The sequence below is a fragment of the Varroa jacobsoni genome, unplaced genomic scaffold, assembly GCF_002532875.2.
Source record: "Varroa jacobsoni isolate VJ856 unplaced genomic scaffold, vjacob_1.0 scaffold_57, whole genome shotgun sequence".
Lineage (NCBI taxonomy): Eukaryota > Metazoa > Arthropoda > Arachnida > Mesostigmata > Varroidae > Varroa > Varroa jacobsoni.
The window spans coordinates 18331-27136 of record NW_019212959.1 but is presented as its reverse complement, the minus strand read 5'-3'; the positions used below and the strand labels follow the sequence as shown (position 1 = coordinate 27136).

Here is an 8806-nt window from a genome sequence, read left to right as displayed (position 1 = left end):
CTTCTTGGTAGTAATTTAATGTTTATTGCTAATAATTTCGGAATGATGATTCTGATTTTTCCCTGTTACACGCTCTCGGCACTTTCTATTTCAACAATCTCATTCCACCACTCAAACCATCATATATGATTTTCTAGAATGGCTTTTGAAGCCATTTTTAGTGCTAGCTTATTTATGTATAAGCTATTTCTAGACGCAAAGTTCGGAAGTCGCTAGTTCCTCTAGCTCAATGATGCATAATCGACAGGGCGGAAAGGAGTATTTAGCAATTTACAATTTGTTTTTTTCGAGTTTATAGCCATTGTGTCTCGTTCTTTGTTTATGATGATTTTCTTCTTGTGGCGTAAATATTAAAGCGTTTTTTTTTTTTTTTTTTTTCTAGCAAACAAATGAGATTATTGTATTCCTAATTAACACATAACTATTTAATAGTTGTCGGGAAGTGTTGTCCGTAGTTGAGTTTGGATTAGATATCTATCTAATTAGTAGTTCAGATAATTACGTTGCAGAATCGGCGGATAAAAAAACTAACGCCATTTTTACGGTCCTGGGGACCGAAAGTACCATGATCACTTGCATCATCTTCAAATACTACCATTTCATATTTTCAGCTGGTAATTCGCAACAATTTTCGGCCGAGTTTCGTCAGTCTAAATGTTGTTACACGACTGAGCTAGACGTTAACTCTGCAAAACAGTCATACTTTTCTCTGTCTGGACGCTGAACAATTTACTACTAGTTTTTCTGATTACTCCCTACGAGAATCATAAGCTAGTGTTATAAAAGCAAATTTCAACGCCGAAAATCTGCTAAACAAATTTCCAAATGCACGCAAAACTAATTGGGCTTTTTTATGAAATAGATTTTCATTAGAAAAGCTATCCGCCCCCTGGTCTAGTGGTTAAGTATCAATGAAATCGAATGACGCTCTTAGGCTAATTTTGAATTGGGAAACAAAAGTATGAGACGGTGTTCCTTGACTTTTCGGTAGATAACGAGAAAGGAGCAGCATGCTCCTATGAAATTTAATTTTCCAAACCAAGTTTCATCCGGAGAAGTTGCGCGAAATATTGGAAGCAGAGACTTGGCCGCAGACAGATTTTTATCTACCAGAGATTTGACCTATTTCTGAAAGAACCAATTCAAATCGATTTTTGTCGATTCAAATCAAAACAGCCGAAACAGAGCTGCCGGACAAAATGGTATTAGAAAATGAAGAACGCGTGCCGGCCAGTGCCATGTATTTTTATTATACTATAACTCGGTTTCCAGATTGCATTACTGAGAGGTTCCAGAAAATAGCTTTAGCCCATCTGCCCTAGGGTGGGCTAGAGGGCATCGATTTCTTTCCAAATTGCTCAACTTCTTCCCGGTTACACTTTCGTCTTAGCTTCGACATAGGCGCCCGTGATTTTACTACCCATCCCGAAGGTCAGAAACTGCAAGGGAAAGATACTTGATTATATCCGGACGGTTACTCTAAAAGGTATGGAAAGTTTTGAAGATCTGAAGAAATATTATTCGTTTTACGGTATCGAAATTGTATACAGCTAGAGAGGGATGCCAAGCCGCACAGTTGGCTTCGCTGATCTTCCCTTAGGCCACATCGTGAATACGGGATGATCTTGGTGAAGCCCTGATGAAGTTTGATCGTCTTTTAGCCAAATGCAGGAATTCTCTCGAGAAATTAGAATTGTTTATTATATCCAGGATTGAGCATTGTAATACGTGTAAAGAGGTATTTGTCAACGCAAGAACTATTGCGTTTTCTAGCCGGCTGTAGGCCGTCTGTTTGCTGCTCAAAACTTTCCGTAAACTTCATAATTTACGTCAAACGAAACGACTGTCAATTTTCATGTGAACAAATCATGTACATTTGCTCCTGTTATTCTAAATATCCTCGTGACTGCGGCTACTTCAGCTGTACGCATAAATACGAGCGTATCGACACATTGCGAAAGTTCCCTCCGCTAAAAATTCGCTTGTAGTTGAAACGGTAAGTACGGCATCAGGCGTGCTTCGATCGAAGATGCTCTGTACTTCAGTATTGAACAGTGTTTAGTTGGTTCTATTCTGTATATGAGCTTTAATACTTACCACGTGAATTTACCCGAGACGCTATCGTCACAATATGCGTAGCGCCAGAGGTTGCAGCAACGTATCAGAATCGATTCGAGCTCGGAGTACGTACGCTGTTTCGAGGCTTTTTTGAAGATTTACAAATACATTTAATGCTCGTATATGGCCTTCGTGAGTCTATATGTCTGGCTTACCTAGTGTCAGGCCAGATATTTTAGGTCCATGCAGCTATGTGTGACTTGTCGCGAACTTGCTATATTACCGTATGGTTCCTAACTGTGCTATGAATAATTGTAGTGTTTGGCCACATATCGCTACAGATTTTGGTGCCGATGCCAGGGTGCGTATTGCGGTGGATTCCCTATGTGATAAGAACCAAAGAGAGCCACTACAGGCTAAGCGAGAGATACATTCTCAAAAGGAAAACAACAATATTTTAAATGCTAAAATGGAAAAGTGTTATATCTCAGTATCGATTTGCCGTCTTCGTTAATTGTAAGCATAGGCTGGACGATATACTTAGATTAAACAAAAAAAAAAAAGCAATACACGATACTTCCCATGCCGCGAATTTCATTGCTCCTTTATGGGTCAACACGAACGCAGAATGCGGCATGGTCTATGTTTCAACAACTACGCGAGGACCAGCCACTTTGACGTTCACGGACAGCGGAAAAAATATTTAATATTTTGCACAGATTTGTAATCGCTGATAAATGCTAGATCTGTCGAAACGCAGCTCCATTTAGGAGTATAATTTATACCCTTACTATGAACGACGAATGCCTGCCGACTGTGATTAAAAGGGGCAAATTGGCCCTTAAGGTTGTGATTACTGTTTCTATAAGATGCACGATGTGCTCCTAGTGTGCTTAACGAGATAGTTTTGCCCTTGAGGCTGAGCTGCTTCTGCAAACGCTTATAATTATCACGATAAGCTATGTCAAAAGGAGGTCCTCTAAGCTTGTCTGATATGGGTTCACAACTATTCTTCAAGATGGCCGGTAAAGTGGAAACCGGAAATCAGTTTACATTTAGCATCAAGAATCGCATAAATAAAAACTTAAAGGACATTTTCTGTACGAATAACTACACCAACCAGTTGTTATATTTCTCTAGCTTTCTTTAGCTAAAGCAATTTAAAGAAACAGCCTTCTAATATCAAATACCAGTAATCAGCGCAGACGGTGCTTACAAATGGTATCTATTCCTGAACATAATTTTTTATTACATTATAATCATGTACCTTCTGTATATTTACAGAAGTCCTACAAAACAAAGAAAGGCTAAGGTAAAAGGCAAGGCACAGTTTTGGAAACAGGGCTATGTAAGAAAATCATCGTCGTCTTCCTTTTGCACTGGCAAATATTTGTAAAATGGCGGTACACATTTGACTTTGACTTTGTTCATTCCCGGAAAAACCACACAAAATGCGACTGCTTTCTCTGAATTGCATCAACCAGATGGGTTGACCAGTAATACAAGCCGCAGGTTCTAAAAAACCCAGCGAATTACTTCTCTCGGATGGCGATAACGGTTCAAGAGAGCAACATCGTGGATATGTGGAGTTGTGCCCCATGAGGCCAATAGAGGCACAGAATGATGAGTATAGTTAAGGAGTTGAAAACGCTGATGCAAGTCAGGAAGTTCGTCCTACCTATCAGAGACGGCCGGCTAGTGCTATTTTAGGTGTGTAAAAATCGTGAAAAACCTTTAAAATGTAAGGCAAAACCTATTATTTGTCTAGAATGCATAGCGAGATGTATGTTAACGGATTGTTTTTTTCTACATATCGACTTAGTTCTACTCTATCTTACTGCCTTTGTAGATATATCAAGCACAAACTAACCTACTTGATGCAATCTAATTTGCAATTCAGTGATGCATTATATGTTAGCCGTCCGCCTTCGATGCGACTATCGTGAGTTCGATATGTACTAAGGAACGAGCTACTTTGTGCTTTATTTAAGGGTAGAAAACTCTTTGGGGCTGAACCCGACTCTTGCCTTGTTTGTTAAACATTAAATATATTGCTACAATGCTTTACGACGCTAATAAAGCCATCGAGATTTAATCTATCTTTTTGCCGATCCAAAACCTATCGTTCTTATGCATGTAACTTTATTGCATCAAACACGTGCACATTATACTTGAGCGATATAAAGCTAAGCTCGATCTGCTGTGTCCATTAATGCCTGCTCTATCCCTCGTTAACGGCAGCAGCTAGAACGGCGTCTACAAGGCATAAAGGGCCAGGCACAAAAAGTACATACTGCCAAGTTCGACTATGTTGGCGAGACTCAATTGGCCGGCCAAATACAGGCTACGCATTAGGTAGGTTTCGAGTTTCTGTGTGTTTCGTCTGACCGTTGTGGGCTGATCGGTGCTCGAAGCCTGATCATGTGGTCAACTGTCCGTTGCTTCCTTACCCGCCTTCTACTCCTGACCTGGAGAAGAATATCGAGGCGGTACGAGCGGCGTTTTCTGCTACAAAGTTTCAAGTGTCAAGACTATACTAGCAATAACACTAGTAGGAGCAGTATTACTAACGCGGGATCTAGTACTAGTTATCAGATAGCTACTGGGCCGATTTCCGTAACCCGCATTGTTGCAGATCCGCTGTCTGTCTACAGCAAAATGAAGTGAACGACCGCAGCAACTTCAGCGTCTAAGAAGACTGCGTTTGTTGATACTAGTAAACAACGAACTACGGTGACATGTTGGCGATGAGAGTGTAGGACAAATACCAACGCAGGCCCGGTTTGCACACACTCAACTTCCTACCAACAATAAAAATGGCGACATAGGCCTACCAACATAGGCCAACGGTGCAGTCAAGATAAAGCCTGACGTTATTACTGCTGCAGGAGAGAGCACGCATAGGTTTTGCCCTTATTATTATTATTATTGTTGTTAGTGGGTGGCATGGGTGGATCCCTTGCTCACTGTGCTGATGTTCTGATTTAACCTTTGAAAACGTATTACGATTCTATTCGTATTTTGTTACACGTGATTTGTTTCCTACTAGAGGCAAAAAATAGGATACAATGAAATATCCTTCCACATGATCTAGAATTCGACTCCTCTAAGTATTCCAGAGTGGCTAAACATAAATATATAACTGTAGTACAAAAGAGATTCTCACTTCTAATAGAATTTCGCTACGAGATGTGTATGGTAAGCCCGTTTTTACTTACATACCATATAAATTTGACAGCTATTGTGATATTTACCGAAAACCGTTAAAAAGCTATTTGGGCCCAAAATCAAGTGCTCTTTAGCATTATGTATATTGCCTTTTATTATAAAAAGAAGGCTCGACGTGTGTGCGTCGGAGTAGGTATTATTTTCGGGGATAGTACCTTCAACAGACTGTCCGCATCCCTGGCCAAAACGATTAAAGCTTTTCTCTTTTTTATTACCAACTATGCTTCAATGGTTTCGGGACACCTATTTGCAAATAAAAGACCCTAAAGCCACGTTTTTCTGTGAATATATATATTTAATTAAAGTTCAAACAAAATATAATTTTTGGTAGATTGTAATAATGGTAGCAATAGCTGACCTCCGCACAAACGTAAATCATGTATCCCTCAATGTACGACGACAAGCTTAATCACAAACAAATAAGGCAAGCAACTAAGGATATTATTAATTTTAACGTTTTCCTCTGCTTCTTTTTTAAGTTACTGTTCAACGTACGTCTGAATTTCTTTCATTTACCAGCCACATGTTACCAGCTTTGTCTTTTTTTATTTTGTTGTGTTTTTTCATCGTCCTTAGAATAATTTCCATAACAATAATAATAACACCAAAATTCGCCCACATTGATTTGATTAATCATGTAGACCGGTTTTCTTATTTATCTAAAAAAATGGTTATGTTTACGGAAAAACGTTAAAGGATTTTCTGATAAGTTTACAATTCGCTTTTGTCAATTAAACATTTTTTAGAGTCCTACCGTTTTTCGGATCCTGACATAATCGCTTTAGAATAGGTTAGAATAAGTTATTATTTTTTGTTTTTTTTTTTTTATTTGTTTTAGACTAAACCAGTTCGATTTGGCGGGTCCTTAAATTAAGAACAAAAAAAAAAAAAATGTTTTTTGCGCCTTCTATTTCAAGTGGCCATTTTTTGCTTGATGTAACTTATTTAGAACTTTTGGCCTGTATTTAGTAATATTTGATCTCAGATTTTTTCAGGATTGTAACTATAAAAACCATGTGCACAAAGTGAACGAGCTGAATTATCTAAAGTCAACGAGTGTGTATAACTGTATTTCAAATTATACGTTCCTCATTGTTCACCTATCACTAACATGCTTTGATAATTTTCGTCAGATTCGGTAAGAAGTTTATTAATTTTCGAAAATTAAACACTTTTGGAAACTATTGGGGTATTTTTACAGGGTCTAAATGTGTAATGAACTTAGCAGAAATGTATTAAAAAATACAGGAACAGAATAGATTTCAAGAAGATATTCTTGACCAAATGAATGTTTCTTCATGCGATGTTATCGTGGTGAGTTGGGCCTAACAAAAGCAGCCACTCTGAACACGTTTTTCAATAAACGTACCTCAGATCCAATCGTAATCCAACGCAACCAATAAATCTGGGAATCTTAAATGTTTAACTCAAAACTCAAAGGGTTGATTAGCAAAATGGGCTTACAACTTTGGTCCATCACAAAAAAGCTCATGCCATAGTGTCATAGGCTTACATATAGATAAGTCTGGAAACAGTTGTCCTATCAACGTCACTCTATTCGTAGGACTTAGTCTGCAATCAGCCTGTATAAAAGAACTGGAAATATAATCCAGTATAAACATCTCTATACTATTGCCTATAAACCGGTTATCTCATTCGTTTGTCTAAAAATTCGTTATTTAGAATCATTGATTTGATACATTTGGAAGCCGAATTCGTCCCATCAGCCAGACCACAATCGGGAGCGTATTGAGCGTACTTGAAAGTGTTTACGCCACGAGACCCACACGCTTTTTGGTCCACTCGAATGCTTATGCACAAAATAGACCCAGGTCAATCGGGTAGGAAATTTATTGGCTCGGCTTTAGTGCGTTGCGTCTATCGTTGCAGGTTCCTCTAAGGAAACGTATCGGAGCTACGAGCTAGACTCTCCACGAGTACGTTAAACTAGCCAACGTGTAAAGAGTTCCGAACTATTTCCCGGGTGATCACTTCTGCCTATTCCCAGTTTAACGAACAAACTCGACCGTGATTATTATAGCGTTCAAGTAAAATGATTGAGGCTTTGTAATTGAAACAAATTTATTATGCAGTGGGCCTGATAGGATTCATTATAATACCCGTTAGCAACTGTAGTCGTACGTTTAGCTTATTACACGCGTATCACACATGATCAGATTCTGTGATTCTGATATTGGGATGGCAGGGGGTGGCTGAATAGTTATTGAACAGCTAACGGTGAACTAAACGGCAATGGCCACATCTATCAGCTGATCTTATGATGTTTTATGATGCAAGTGTTTTACGTTTAAATAGCACAAATAATATTCATGGGGAAGCTAAAGGCGAGGTCTTACTGGCGAGATGGATTCAATATCTTGACGTTAGTAATAGTAAAATCAGAGTTGCTTGTTGTTTAAAACCAGTCTGTTTATTAAGTTTACGCTGACACTTATTTTTTTCAAGTAGTCCTAAGGAGCATCTGAGAGTATTGCGAATCTTCCTGGCCATCTTCTTAATGAAACTGAAATTACGATCTGGTAAACAATTTACATAAAACACACAGTGTTATCTAGCACTCGATTAGGATTCTATAAAGCCTGCAGCATCTGAAAATATTTTTCCTCTAAGATTTTTTTCGTTCCTGCGTATTAAATGTCGATTCCTTTTTTACACATATAGAAATGAAGTAAATAAATGTTGATTAAAAGTCGTCTTAACAACGTGGTGTGTCTTCCCATTCTCTCCAAGAGTTACTTCACATTAGCTCTATCAATATACCATATACAGAATATTAATTGGAATACAAATGTATATGCCCCGAACTATATAAGAGTGTTTCCCCGAAGCTCGTACGTCCTGGTATTTCTCCGGCAAATCGTACGCAAGAATCGTGCAACAAAATTATACGAATTCCCTATGAGTAGCAAGCATTTTGTGGGGATGTTAGCATAGTAAATACGTCGTCATATATGGTGCACCCAGCGCCTGAGGCCTCCTCGGGCAGCAGCCTAGGGTTTATAACTGCCTATATAAGCCTATTACAGGTAATTGTTAGATAAATATTGACAGTAATTTACCTACCTTGATCTTCTTGATCTTGTGTTCTCTAAGATTTTTTATCTTGTGCAAGTCAATAGGTTTGCCCAGGTCGCTACATTCCGTTTCGAATACACCAGAACTCTTTTCAAATCCATTTAAATCAAGATACTGCAATAAATGATGAAGAGGCACAAAAGCGTATTGTGTTACAACGCTGGAAAATAAAAGTTCAAATCATAATAACAGCTGTGGTAATCTCTAAAGCTGGGTAATCCCATAAGACTTGTCTTTATGTTAATAACTTATATTTTAACATTGTCTCATAATGGGAAAGTAGAACGCAAGTTAGAACAATTTACCTCCCTAACAATTGCGTTTAATTCACCTTCAAGCGACATCGTTGTGTTTTATCTCACTTAGCAAATGACCAACTCCTATTTGTATTATTGCATCTACGTAGGCTCCGTCGTATCTTCGG

General features: G+C 38.4%; 1 protein-coding gene across 1 annotated transcript in view; it reads right to left on the bottom strand.

Annotated features, from left to right (window-relative positions):
• The window catches only part of LOC111260999 (lisH domain-containing protein ARMC9), a 23795-nt gene extending 15238 nt beyond the window's left edge, over nucleotides 1–8557 (bottom strand). The window contains exon 1 of the mRNA XM_022834154.2: nucleotides 8371–8557. The gene's annotated coding sequence lies outside the window, so the exon portion shown is untranslated. The remainder of the gene's footprint in view (nucleotides 1–8370) is intronic.
• Nucleotides 8558–8806: the final 249 nt, after the last annotated feature.